The 14,239-nt window shown below is 47.4% G+C and overlaps 5 non-coding genes across 5 annotated transcripts; all 5 read left to right on the forward strand.

The window, feature by feature from the left end:
* Positions 1-10,542: 10,542 nt before the first annotated feature.
* TRNAY-GUA (transfer RNA tyrosine (anticodon GUA)) lies at positions 10,543-10,630 on the forward strand. The gene is given in 2 exon segments: positions 10,543-10,579; positions 10,595-10,630. It is a non-coding gene; the product is annotated as a tRNA-Tyr (tRNA).
* A 346-nt stretch (positions 10,631-10,976) lies between these two features.
* Positions 10,977-11,049, forward strand: TRNAA-AGC (transfer RNA alanine (anticodon AGC)). The gene has a single exon. It is a non-coding gene; the product is annotated as a tRNA-Ala (tRNA).
* A 1,608-nt stretch (positions 11,050-12,657) lies between these two features.
* TRNAA-AGC (transfer RNA alanine (anticodon AGC)) lies at positions 12,658-12,730 on the forward strand. Its single transcript has one exon. It is a non-coding gene; the product is annotated as a tRNA-Ala (tRNA).
* A 749-nt stretch (positions 12,731-13,479) lies between these two features.
* On the forward strand, positions 13,480-13,567 carry TRNAY-GUA (transfer RNA tyrosine (anticodon GUA)). The gene is given in 2 exon segments: positions 13,480-13,516; positions 13,532-13,567. It is a non-coding gene; the product is annotated as a tRNA-Tyr (tRNA).
* A 316-nt stretch (positions 13,568-13,883) lies between these two features.
* On the forward strand, positions 13,884-13,956 carry TRNAA-AGC (transfer RNA alanine (anticodon AGC)). The gene has a single exon. It is a non-coding gene; the product is annotated as a tRNA-Ala (tRNA).
* The last annotated feature ends 283 nt before the right edge of the window (positions 13,957-14,239 follow it).

Consider the following 14,239-nt stretch of genomic DNA (forward strand, 5'->3'; position numbering starts at 1 on the left):
GAAGGTCTTTGGATCTGACAACAAAATGACAGGCACTTTGGCTATCCCAGTCCCAGTGACAGACACTGCACGTGAACCAAAGAATCAACCTGTACTGATAACGGTTGCCCTGTACACAAGGAGAAACATTCGAAGTAGAAGTCAAGTCCTTTAGTAAGGGATGAAGGAGCTTCTTCTAGGAGTGAACAGGAGGAAGAAGTGGACAATGCAGACCACTCCAAAGCAGGGCCATTACAAGAACAAGGGGAGGAAGAGAGGAGGTTGCTGAAAGGGGAGGAGGAAAAGGAAGAACTCATAAATCCCTATTCCTGGGTGAGGTGTGAGATATGCAAAAAGATTTCATCAAGCACAGTGCCACCTGGCTGCTTTGATGTTGGGATAACAGGGCCCATAGCCTGGAATTAGAGTGTTAGGAAGCCAACCACCCTAATGAAGGGGGCATTGATGAAGTGATTGGAAAAGGGTTGCAAGTTTTCAGGCTCTGGAGGCAACTCTTGTCGGGCATGAAGGAAAGGTATTCCTTCAAGGAAGACGATTAATGTAATCCAGGGAAGTGGACCACCATGGACAAAGCTATCTAGTATCTGAAAGAACTGGCTGTGCTGGAGGTGATTTCTGATGACCTGCACAACGAGCAGTTATCCAAAGATCCAGATGGAGTCATGTGCACATGACCTATGTGTTGGAAGTTTTTATGGAGTGCACCATCACTGCATGCCAACTCATTGGCAGTAATGACCTGGAAAGACAGAGAGGGACAAAGGTGGATGAAAAGGCTGGCCAACTCCAGCAATAGCAAGAAAGCCTCTCTCCTGCTTCATCTCAGCTATGGAAAAACAGGTCCAGCAACTCAAAGAGGATAGATTCTGCTCCCCACCTCTGTGGACCTTTCAGCTCTTAGCAGTAAGCATTCCTCTACTCAAGAGAGGATATAATGGGTACATATCATGGGTCACTCTATGGTTTTACCTTCATGACCCCTGAGAGGACATGAGAAAGTGGAATGGAAAGCCTACCTTGACCCTAGATGCACAGGTATGTTCCTTGCAATGAAAAACAATCACAAAAGGGAATTCTTTCAGAAAAATTGCTGCTCCAGTCTCCAGTAGGCAGTTTCCCAGGTGGAGTAGAAGGGCTGATCTTATTCCTGACTCTGATGAAGGGATTTTTGAATCATATTTATGGGAAGTGAGTAGTGAATACTATGGCAAGGACTAGTAGGATTCCTGCCTCCATCCAGGTGGCAGAGAGGGACAGTGGGGTTTACGGGACTGTGTGGATTTGATGGCCTGGCACATCAGACCTACAGGAGTATAAGGTTCTAATAGACACGGATGCACAGGGTACTCTAGTGCCATCAAGCTATAAAGGATCAGAATCCATCTGTACTTCTGGAGTGATAGGCAGATCTCAACAGCTGACTCTATTGCAGGGTGAAGTGAGCCTGACTGGGAATGTGTAGCAAAAGCACCTCCCTGTGACTGGCCCAGAGGCTCCATGTATCCTTGGAATAGACTACCTCAGGAGAAGGTATTTCAAGTACTCAAAAGGGTGCTGGTGAGCTTTCCATATACTGTCTTGGAGATGGAGGAAATAAACAGCTCTTTCCTTGCTGTCTCAGAGGACCCTTCTGTTGTGGGCTTGCTGGAGGCTGAAGAACAGGTGCCAATTGTTGCCGAAATGGTGACAATATCACACCAGCCAAACCTTCCTGATTCCTGTGCATGAAGCTGATTTGTCAACTGGAGAGCCAAGGAGTGATCAGCAGGACTCGCTCACCCTTTAACAGTCTCATATGTCCATGGTGAAAATCTGATCAAGACTGGAGACCAACAATAGGTTATCATGGAATGAATAAAGCCATGCTGCTGCTGGGTGCTGCCTTGCCAGACATGCTAGAACTTCAATTTGAACTGGAGGTGGTTTGCATCAAAGGCATCCAAGTGGTATTTCACAATTAATATCGCTAGCACGTTTTTCTCAATCCCTTTGGCAGCAGGGTGCTAGGCCACAATTCGCTTTCACTTGGAGGAGTGTCCAGTACATCTAGAATCGACTGCCCTAGAAGTGGAAACACAGCCCTACCATTTGCCATGGACTTATCCAGATTACACTGGATACAAGGGTGAAGTTCTGGAACACCTGCAAGACATCATCAAATGGCAAGTACAGCAGACAAAGTTTTTGAGAAGGGGAAGAAAATTGTCCAAATCTCCTGAAGCTGGTTTTGCCCTAAACCAAAGTACAGTCAAGTGACCTACATAGGACATCCAGTTTTTAGGCATAAAATGGCAAGACATATGCTTTTAGATCCCAATGGATGAGATTACCTCAGCTGGTTAGAGCATGGTGCTACTAATGCCAAGGTCACGGGTTTGATCCCTGTACAGTCCATTAACTTAAGAGCTGGATTTGATGATCCTTGTGAGTCCCTTCCAACTCAGAATACTCTGTGATTCTGTGAACTTTAAAACAACTGTGTGTCCACCAGTTAGCAAAAAGTAAACACAAGCTTTATTAGGCATGGTAGATTTTTGGAGAATGTATATTCCAAATTGCAGTCTGATCATAAGCCCCCTCTGTTAACTGACCTGGAAAATGAACTATTTCAATTGGGCCCTGAACAAGGACAAGTCTTTGAACAAATTGAAAAGGAAGTATTTCATACAGTAGCCCTCAGGCCAGTCCAAGCAGGACAAGACATTAAAAATGTCCTGCAGCTGGGGAGAATGGTCCTACCTGGAGCTGCTGTCAAAAAGCGTCAGGAGAGACTCGTGTTTGACTCTTTAGGGTTTTGGAGTTGGGGATACAGAATCATAGAATCATAGAATAGATTGGGTTGGAAAAGACCTCCAAGATCATCAAGTCCAACCCCTGATCCAACTCTAATTACTATATCATGGCACTAAGGGCCATGTCCAATCTCTTTTTAAAAACTTCCAGGGATGGTGAATCCACCACCTCTCTGGGCAGGCCGTTCCAATGCCTGATCACCCTCTCTGTAAAGAATTTCTTCCTAACATCTAACCTAAACTTCCCTGGCAGAGCTTGAGCCCATGTCCCCTTGTCCTGTTGTTGGTTGCCTGGGAGAAGAGACCAACCCCCACCTGGCTATAACTTCCCTTCAGGTAGTTGAAGAGAGTGATGAGGTCACCTCTAAGCCTTCTCTTCTCTAGACTAAACAATCCCAGCTCCCTCAGCCTCTCCTCATAGGACTTGTGCTCAAGTCCCTTCACCAACCTGGTTGCTCTTCTCTGGACCCGCTCCAGCACCTCAATATCCTTCCTGAACTGAGGGGCCCAGAGCTGAACACAATACTCAAGGTGCGGCCTCACCAGCGCAGAGTACAGGGAAGGATCACTTCCCTGCTCCTGCTAGCCACACTGTTCTTGATGCAGGCCAGGATGCCATTGGCCTTCTTGGCCACCTGGGCACACTGCTGGCTCATGTTCAGCTTCCTGTCAATCAGCACCCCCAGGTCCCTTTCCACCTGGCTGCTCTCCAACCACTCTGTCCCCAGCCTGTAGCGCTGCAGGGGTTGTTGTGGCCAAAGTGCAGGACCCGGCACTTGGCCTTGTTGAACTTCATCCCATTGGAGTCAGCCCATCTCTCCAGTCTATCAGGTCCCTCTGCAGAGCCCTCCTGCCTTCTGGTAGGTTGACACTCCCCTCCCAACTTGGTGTCATCAGCAAATTTGCTGATGATGGACTCAATCCCCTCATCTAGGTCATCGATAAAGATGTTAAACAGGACTGGGCCCAGCACTGATCCTGGGGACACCACTGGTGACCGGCTGCCAGCTGGATGCAGCCCGTTCACCAGCACTCTTTGGGCCCGGCCCTCCAGCCAGTTCCTAACCCAGCACAGAGTGTCCCTGTCCAAGCCATGGGCTGCCAGCTTTCCAGGAGTATATTATGGGAGACAGTGTCAAAGGCTTTGCTGAAGTCCAGATAGACCACATCCACAGCCTTCCCCTCGTCCACCAGGTGAGTCACCTGATCGTAAAAGGAGATCAGGTTGGTCAAGCAGGATCTGCCTCTCCTAAACCCGTGCTGGCTGGGTCTGATCCCTTGTCCATCTTGTAGGTGCTGTGTGATTGCACACAGGATGATCTGTTCCATAACTCTGCCAGGCACCGAGGTCAGGCTGACAGGCCTGTAGTTACCAGGGTCAGCCTTGCAGCCTTTTTATGGATTGGGGTGATATTTGCCAACTTCCAATCATGTGGGACCTCCCCAGTGAGCCAGGACTGTTGGAAGATAATGGAGAGGCGGCTTGGCAAGCTCTTCTGCCAGCTCCCTCATTACCCTAGGATGGATCCCATCTGGTCCCATAGACTTGTGAGGATCCAGGTGGCTCAGTAAGTCACTAACTATTTCCTCCTGGAATACAGGGGGCTATTTGGTTTCCTCTCTCTGTCTACCAGCTCCAGAGGCCAGTTGCCTTGAGGGCCACCTGTCTTACTGGTAAAAACTGAGGCAAAGTAGGTGTTAAGTACCTCAGCCTTCTCCTCATCTCTATTAACTATGTTTCCCTCCGAGTCCATCAAAGAATGGAGGTTTTCTTTGCCCCTCCTTTTTGTTATTAATGTATTTATAGAAGGACTTTTTGTTATCCCTAACAGAAGTGGCCAATTTAACTTCAAATTGCGCTTTTGTATCCTGATTTTCTTTCTGCATGATCTAGCTGTCTTCCTGAATTCTTCGTAAGTAGCCAGCCCTCTCTTCCATAGTCGATAAACTCTCTTTTTATCCCTGATTTCCTTCAGAATCTCCCTGTTTAACCAGGCTGGTTGTCTTCCCCGCCAGCTTGCCTTTCGGCACACCGGTATGGCCTGTTCCTGTGCACTCAAAACTTCCTGTTTGAAGCACATCCATCCCTCCTGGACTCCCTTGTTTTCAAGGGTTGTTTCCCAGGGTATGCTCTGGACTAGACTTCTGAATAGGTCAAAATCTGCCCTCCGAAAGTCCAGCGTAGAGGTTTTATTGTTGTTTCTCCTTGAATCTCTGAGTATTGAAAATTCTATTATTTCATGATCACTATTTCCTAGGCGGCCTTCAACCACTATATCTCCCACCAGCTCCTCTCTGTTTGTAAACAGCAGGTCTAGCGAGGGCCTTACCCCTGGTAGGTTCATTTACCAGTTGATGAAGGAAATTGTCCTCTATACACTCCAGGAAATTCCTAGACTGCCTCTTCTCTGCAGTATTGAGCTCCCAGCAGATATCCGGCAGGTTAAAGTCACCTACAAGGACAAGGGCTGACAATTTTGAGACATCCGCCAGCTGCTTGTAGAATAATTCATCCCCTTCATCATCCTGGTAGGGTGGTCTGTAACAGACACCCATGATGATGTCAGTCTTGTTGGTCTTCCCCTGATTTTTGATCCACAGGCACTCCAACCTTATTGTTGCTGACCTCCAAGTTCAACAGGGTCCAGAGAGTCTCTAACATATAAAGCCACCCCTCCACCTCTCCTCCCTGCCTGTTCTTCCTGAAGAGCTTATAGCCTTCCATAGCAGCACTCCAGACATGCGAGTCATCCCACCATGTTTCTGTGATGGCGACTACATCATAGCCTTCCTGCTGCACAATTGCCTCCAGCTCCTCTTGTTTGTTGCCCATACTGCGTGCATTAGTGTACATGCACTTCAGGTGGGCTGTTGATTTAATTCTTAACTCAGGCTTTCCATCCTTAGGCTGATCACTGGAGAGCCTGGTTTCAACCCCTTCCCCCTTCAAGCCTAGTTTAAAGCCCTCCTAATCAGCCTCGCTAACTTATGGGCTACAGTCCTCTTATTCTTCCTAGAAAGATGAATCCCATCTGATTTTAAGAAACTAGGTACCATGGAGTTTGCCCCATGGTCAAAGAAACCAAAATTTTGATGGTGGCACCAATTCTTTAGCCATCTGTTGAGGAGTTGGGCTTTTTACTCCTCTCTTTATTTAACTCCTCATCCATCCCAGATAGTACAGGAACTGAGGCAAATATCACCTGTGCTCCTGTCCCCTGAACTGACTGACCCAGTGCTTTAAAGTCTTTTTAATTATCTTGGCACTTCTTTGATTAATGTCCTCACTGCCAGCCTGGACTACCACCAGAGGATAATAGTCTGAGGGCTGAATTAACTCAGGAAGTCTCCTACTAATATCCCTCACCCTGGCCCCAGGAAGGCAGCATACTTCTCTCTGGGATGGGTCTGGGCGACATATAGGGCCCTCAGTTCCCCTCAAAAGGGAGTCACCGACTACAACTACCCTTCTTTTTTTTTTTATACCTGTGGTTGTAATCCGTCTTTTGGACGGGGCCGAACAAGGAGGCTCTCTAGAGGGATCATCTTGGCTGTCCTCTACCTGACTGTCTGGGTCCAGAGTCTCGTATCTATTCTTCAAGGGCACCCTGAGGGGTGATGGGGGTCTAGAAAGAATTCTTCTACCTCTCCCATTAGGGACCTGTTTCCATTCCCCCATCATTTTGGTCTGCTCCATCTGTCTTATGGCAGGAGAGGCAGGGCTTCGCCGTCTCCTGTTGGACTTCCTTAGGGTTTAAAAGGGTTTGACTCCACCAGTCAATTTCTTTTTCACTCTCCCTAATGCACCTTAATCTCTCTACCTCTTCCTTAAGTTCTGCTACAAGGCACAGCAAATCACTCACCTGCTCGCATCGTACACAGCTACCTCCTACACCGTCCTCCGATACCAACGTCAGGCTCAGACACTCAGCACACCAGAGACCTGGGTGGCTGCATCCTTCTTCGAAGGGTGTCTGAGCAAACACCTCCTAGTATTAACAGCAGTAACGGTTTTGTTTTCTGGAAACCATTGTTAGCTTTAAAAAGCACACTCACCTACAAGAAAAGGGAGCTGGTTGTGCCCTGCAGGCTTGAAATGCCTTGAAATTGTTGTGCCACACCCTGTTAGTCTACTCCTGTGGGGGTGCGTGAGCGATCTTCGCTCACGCTCCTGGAGGTTCTTATATAGCCTCCCCCAGCACTTGCTAACGAGCCTGACCCACCCCTCACTCACCTTAATTGGTTCTGAGGAAGAGTCAAGCCTGAGCAGCAAAATGCCTGCTATACTCCAACTGAAAATAAATATTAGCACCATATGAAGGAGTTTGAGCTGCTTCAGATGGAATTAGTATTGAAGCACAGCTCCTCTTGGCATTCTGATTGCCAGTGCTGCGCTGGATATTTTCTGTATCCAGCCATGCATTTACATCCTACACATCATGCAAAGGTTGCTTTGTGGAATAGGTGGGTTGCACTGATCACACAATGGTCTTGAATAGGAAATCCCGGTGGCCCAGGAATTTTGGAAGTGATCACTGACTGGCCAGAAGGCAAATATTTTGGAATATTGCCAGAGAAAGAGATAATGTGTGCTGAAGAGGCCCCATTGTAAATGAACTACCAGAAAATGAAAAACAATAAGCCCTGATGGGTCCTGTCATATTTTAGGAAAACATCAAAGTTGGAAAGCTACTGTGTGAAGTCCCTCAGAAAAAGTCACAGAAATCGCTGAAGGAAAAGGTGAATTGAGTCAGCTTGCAGAGGTGAAAGCTATCCAGCTGGCTTTAGACATTGCTGAAAGAGAAAAATGGCCATTATTTTATCTCTGTATAGACTTATGTATAGTGGCAAATGCTGTGTGGGGGTGGCCACAGCAATGGAAGCAGATCAACTGGCAATGCACAGGTAAACCCACCTGGACTGCTGAATTATGGCAAGACATTGCTGCTTGGGTAGAGAAATCTATTGTAAAAGCGTATCAAGTAAATGCTCACGTACCCAAGAGTCAGGCCACTGAAGAATATCAAAACAACCGGCAGATGGATCACGATGCTAAGACTGAAGTGACTCAGGTGGATCTGGACTGGCAACATAAGGGTGAATTATTTATGCTTTGATGGGCCCATGGTACCTCAGGCCATCAAGGAAGAAATGCAACATATATATGGCCTCATGACTGGGGGCCAGACTCCATCATGGGCACTGTTGCACAGGTTATCCATGAATGTGAAACATGGCCTGCAACAAGCAAGCCAGACAGTTAAAGCTTTTCTGGTACAGAGGATGATGCTGAAATATAAACATGGGGAGGTCTGGCAGACTGATGATATCACATTCCCACAAATCCGCCAATGCAAGCACCATGTGCTTACAATCGCAGAACTATAGAATCATTTAGGTTGAAAAAGACCTTGAAGATACAAGTATTATCCCGGCACTGCAAAGTCCACCCCTAAATCATGTGCCGAAGTGCCACATTTACACATCTTTTAAATACCTCCAGGAATGGTGACTCAACCACTTCCCTGAGCAGCCTGTTTCAATGCTTGACAATTGTTTCCTTCAAGAAATTTTTCCTGCTATCTGTGGTGGAAACAACCACCAGGTGGCTAGAAACATATTCTGTGCCCCATGCCACTCTCTGGAATACTCCCCTGGGCCTGGAGAAACATGGAAACAATGCACCCCAGAAAGTATTGAGTCAGCCAAGAGGACTTATTTGAGAAGCAACTCCATGGACATCCGGCCCAAAGAGCATGGAATTGAGTGGGTATTTCACACCCCCTACCATGCACCAGACTCCAGAAAACTGAACAGTTGAACAATACAATGAACTGTTAGAGACTACACTGAGAGCAGTGGGGGCTGGGACATTTAAACATTGGGATACACATTTAGCAAAAGTCACATAGTTAGTCAACACTAGAGGATCTGCTAATTAAGCTGGCCCTGCCCAGTCAAAACTTTGATGTACTTTTACAGAAGGGATAAAGTCCCTGTAGTGCATATAGAAAATAGGCTATGGAGGACAGTCTGGGTGATTCCTGCTTCAGGTGAAGGCAAACCCACCTGTAATATTGCCTTTGCTCAAGGATCTGGGTGCACTTGGTGAGTAATGAGGAAGGATGGAGGAGTCTGATGTATACTTCAAGAGGATTTGAGACTGTGAGCATTGCCGATTATTTGAAATGTATTGTATTAATTGCTATATAATAATGTATGACATCTCTACTATGGTTGCTATATGCCATATCAACATTATTACAAGAAAACCTAGCCAGATGAATGAAGAATGAATTTTGATTAGACCAGGCAAAGTGCAGCAATGACAGAACTAGAACTGACTTCAGCATGCAAAAATCTAACATCACACATCTCTTCTGCCCTGAAGGAGACTGCTGTGACAGAGAAGTCCAAAGTCATAGACTAAATAAACTCAAGTGACACTGTAGAGAGATGTTCCATAGGCTACGGGAATGATATCTGCGTATGTATATGAACAGACAGGAAAAGATGTATTGGGAAGTGTGGAACCTGAGCATGATGTAAATGGTACAGAATAAGGAGTAAATATTGTCCTGTTTTTTATTGGGATTGAGTTAATTTTTTTTCCTAGCATGTGGTACAGTGTTGTGTTTTGGATTTAGAAGGAGAGTAATATTGACAACATACTGACGGTTTAGTTGTTGCTGAGCAGTGCTTACCCTAAGTCAAGGACTTTTCAGCTTCTCACACCACCCTACCAGTGAGGAGGCTGGAGGCACAAGGAGCTGGAAGGAGACACAACAAAGACAGCTGGCCCAAACTAGGCAAAGGAATATTCCATACCATACAGCTTCAGGCTATCATGCTCAATGTATAAACTAAGGGGAAAGAGTTGCTGCTGAAGAACTTGCTAGGCATCATTCAGTGGGTGTTAAGCAATTGCACCATGCATCACTTGTTTTGTATATTCTAACTGTATTAACATTATAGTTACTGTTGTTATTATTATTACTTTCTTTTCCTCTTCTATCATTTTGAACTGTCTTTTTCTCAACCCATGAATTTTACCTCTCTTATTTTTCCCCAGTTTTCTTCCCCATCCCACTGCAGAGGAGGGAGGGAGGGAGCAACTGTACGATGTTAAATTGCCTGTGAAGTAAAGACATGACATGGCCCAACCTTCTGCCTCTGTGTAGAAGGCACACATGGACCAAGTGCAGTGACCTCAGAACAAGGCCAACAGGACACTTGGGAGCAAGTGATCTCATGTACAGGAAAAACATTACTGAATGGAAAAATGTTAGTGGAGGGTCACAAAGAATCTCAAGGAATAGAGGGATTCTTACTGGCAGAGGACTGTAAGAATCTTCAGACTGTAGAAGGAATCTGAAGGCTTGCACATGCCCTTCATGCTTGTAGGAGATTACAGAGTAAAGGAAATCCAATCCTTTGTCTGATGCTTGACCAGAGGGCAGAAGACAGCCCAGTGAAGGGGAATGAAGGGGAGTTGCAGCAGGATATGAATAAGCTCTGTGTGCCCATGAAGAGAGTCCAGCTGTAGAAGATGATGTCCAAGGAACCAGGGAGTGGTTCTGTTTGTGGTTTACATGATTTTTGGGCTAAAGGGATTGAGCTAGGTGTTGTGGTGTTGGAGGTGTGTCTGTTTGAAGCAGGATGTTGTAATAGAGGCCCGATGCTGTGCCATGGCTGTGGAAGTGCTGGATGAGTGTGTGATGGGCGAGGTAGTGGGCATGGCCCTGTGCTCCCTTCGATAGCTCAGCTGGTAGAGCGGAGGACTGTAGGCTCCCTGCACGGCCATCCTTAGGTCGCTGGTTCAACTCCGGCTCGAAGGAGAGTCCTTTTGTTTCTGGCCCAGATTCTGTGGCACCGCTGTGTTTTTGGCCCTCCCCAGGGGCTAACTCTTTCAAAGGGCTAACTCTTTCAAAGGGCTGCCCAGACTTGAGCTCTTGCCTGAGTTTGGGAAGACAAACAGTCAAGGCAGATTTGGTTGAACCCTGAGCTGGGAGATGGTGGTCCTGACCACTGGGGTTTTTCATGGTCACCCCCAGCAGGAAAGTGAGTGGGTGGGTGGTGGTGTGAGAGCAATGCCAATGGGAGGCCCAGGCTTTGGGTGCAGAGCATCCTGACTCAGGGGTGAGTGTCTGTGAGGGGAGAGGCCCTCAGGCAGAGCTGTAGGGTGGGGAATTAGCTCAAGTGGTAGAGCGCTCGCTTAGCATGCGAGAGGTAGTGGGATCAATGCCCACATTCTCCAATGCTTTTCATTCCCCTTGCCTGGACACAGGGCCCTTGGGTGGGGGTCCCATGTCCTCTGAAGCTGTGGGAGATTTACGATGTGCCCTGGATTTACAGAGGACAAGGACATCCAGGGCTGTGTCAAGAGCACTGCAGGAAGTTCAACAATGGAACTGACTTCTCTCTCTCTCTGCCTGACAGATCATAGAATCATAGAATAGCTAAGGTTGAAAAAAACCTTTAAGATAACCAAGTCCAACTGTCAACCTAGCACTACCACCTGATTCATCATTAAATCATGTCTTCAGTTGCCATAGCGACATGTTTTTTAACACTTGCAGGGATGGTGACTCCACCAATTCCCTGGGCAGACTATTATAATGCTTTACAACTGCTTCCATGAAAATTTTTTCCTAACCTAAACCTCCCCTGGCACAACTTGCAGCCATTTCCTAATTTCATCCCCAATACTTTAAAAGACACCAGTGAAGTGGAGCGACTTCAGTGGAGAGCCACCAGGAATCTCAAGGAATGGAGAAATTTCTCTTTGAGAATGGGCTGAGGAAAGTGACAAAGTTCAGCTTGGAGAAAGAGAGAATCAGAGGTCTTGTTCATCACCCTCCAGCATACACGAGTAGAGGAGTGGCTGTATATTTGTCTGGTTCTTGACTGGAGAGCAAAAGACAGCAGAGTGAAAGGGAATGAAGGGAAGTCACAACGGGATAGGGTAACCTCTGTTTGGCTGTGAGGAGAGTCTAGCTGTAGAAGAGGATGTCCAAGGAACTTGTGGAGTGTTTCTGTTTGCAGGTTTTGTTTGATTTGATCGGCTAAAGGGATTGAGCAAGGTGTTGTGACGTTGGAGCTGAGTCTGTTTGAAGCAGGATGTTGTAATAGAGGCATGATGCTGTGCCTAAAGCCATGCTGTGGCTAGGGAAGTGCCAGATGGATGTGTGATGGGTGAGGTAGTGGGCATGGCCCTCTGCTTCCTTTGATAGCTCAGCTGGTAGAGTGGAGGACTGCAGGCCATCCTGGTTCAACTAGATAGCTTGTTCAACTCTGGCTCAAAGGAGTGTCCTTTGGGCTCTGGCCTAGGTCCTGCAGCACTGCTGCCTTTTGGCCTTGCCGAGATGGTTTCTCTTCAACAGCTGTCCAGTGCTGAGCTCTGATCTTTAGTTGTGAAGACAAGCAGTCAAGATATTTTGAGGGAGAACTCTGGTCAGGGAGTTAATAATAACCACTGAGGTTACTTGGGGTCACATATAGGAGGGGCCACTCCCGGGCAGGTGGAGCTCGTTAGCCCTTAAAGGCAACCCATCTACGTCCTAAGGACCTCGCTGCCACCGTCCAAGCTCGCTTGGCCCCGGCAGATGAACCTTAGGATTAAAGGGTGGGCTCAGTTCCGCGCACACTGTGTCTCACCTAAAAAATCCAATGCGCAGGCTGGAAGGTGGAAAGACCTTCCCCGGATCTTCGCTCGCGAAGACTGGCCATTATTATATATAGGAGGAATGTTGTTGGTGGTATGTGAGAGCAGGATGATGGAAGGCTCAGGCTTTGGATGCAGGACATCCCAAATCAGGGGTAGGTGTCTGAGAGGGGAGAGGACCCTCAGGCAGAGCTGCACAGTGGGGAATTAGCTCAAGTGGTAGAGCGCTCGCTTAGCATGCGAGAGGCAGCGGGATCGATGCCCGCATTCTCCAATGCTTTTCATGTTTTCATGTGTCCCATTGCCTGAACACAAAGTCTTTGGCAGGGGCCCTGTGTCCTCTTGGGGCCTTGAGTTCTTGCAGTATACCCACAATGCAAAGAGTAGGAGAACATCCAGATCTGCATTAAGGGCAGCACAGGCAATCTAACAGGGCACCTTATTTTCTCCCACTTCCCTCCATAGATTTAAAATGTCATCTCAATTAATGTGTCCAGTTTTGAGATCCCCTGTACTAGAAAGACATTAATGAAATGGAGCAACCTCAGAAGAGAACCACCAAGAATCTCTAGGAATGAAGGTGTTCCTCTAGGTGAATGGGTCAAGGACAATGGGAATGTTCAGCCAGGGGAAAGAGAAGTTCAGAGGGCTTACACATGACCTTCCACCTCATAGGAATAAAGCAATGACTGTCCTTTCATGTGGTACTTGACCAGAAGGTAAAAGACTGCACAGTGGAAGGGAATAGAGAGAAGTTGTAGCAGGATATGGATAAGCTCTTTTTGGCCATGAGGAGAGTGCAGCTGTAGAGGATGATGTTGAAGGAGTTTGTGGAGTGTTTTTAATTGTGGTTTGCATGATTTGACACGCAAAAGGGATTGAGTAAGGTGTTGTGATGTTGGAGCTGGGTCTGTTTGAAGTTCGAAGCAGGATACTAGAATAGAAACAAGATGGTGTGCTGTGGCTAGGGAAGTGCTGGAGGAGTGTGTGGATGGGCGAGTTAGTGGGCATGGCCCTGTGCTTCCTTCGATAGCTCAGCTGGTAGAGCGGAGGACTGTAGGCTCCCTGCACGGCCATCCTTAGGTCGCTGGTTCAACTCCGGCTCGAAGGAGTGTCCTTTTGGCTCTGGCCCAGATCATGCTGCATCACTGCCTTTTTGGTGCTTTCCAGGAGGATCCCCTTCAAAGGCTACCCAGCTGTGATCTCTTGACTGAGTTTAGGAAGATGACCAACTGAGGAAGTTTTGGGGGGAACTGTAGGATGGGGATGGTGCTTCTGAGCACTAAGGTTGTAAGGAGCACCTCAAACGGAAAAGTGAGTGGATGAGCTGGCAGTGGTCTGAGAGCAATACCAGTGTGGGTACAGGGCCTCCTGAATCGCTGGTGGGTGTCTCTGAGGTGAGAGGCCCTCAGGCAGAGCTGTAGGGTGGGGAATTAGCTCAAGTGGTAGAGCGCTCGCTTAGCATGTGAGAGGTAGCGGGATCGATGCCCGCATTCTCCAATGTTTTTCATGTGCCCCATTGCCTGGACACAGGGTCCTTTGGTGGGCAAAGGCCACTGTCCTCTGAGGGATGTCCTTTGAGACTTATGGTGTGCCTTGGAGTTACAAAAGACAAGACCATCCAGGGCTGTGTCAAAAGCACTACGGGCAGTTTGACAGAAGAACTGATTTTCTCTGTCTTTGCTTCACAGTTCTCAACTATCAAGCCCAGTTCACAAAATGACATCAATGAAATGGAGCAACCTCAGTGGAGGGCCACCAAGGATCTCAAGGAATGGAGATT

The sequence above is a fragment of the Myiozetetes cayanensis genome, unplaced genomic scaffold (genome assembly GCF_022539395.1).
Source record: "Myiozetetes cayanensis isolate MyiCay16 unplaced genomic scaffold, myiCay2020 scf1021, whole genome shotgun sequence".
NCBI lineage: Eukaryota > Metazoa > Chordata > Aves > Passeriformes > Tyrannidae > Myiozetetes > Myiozetetes cayanensis.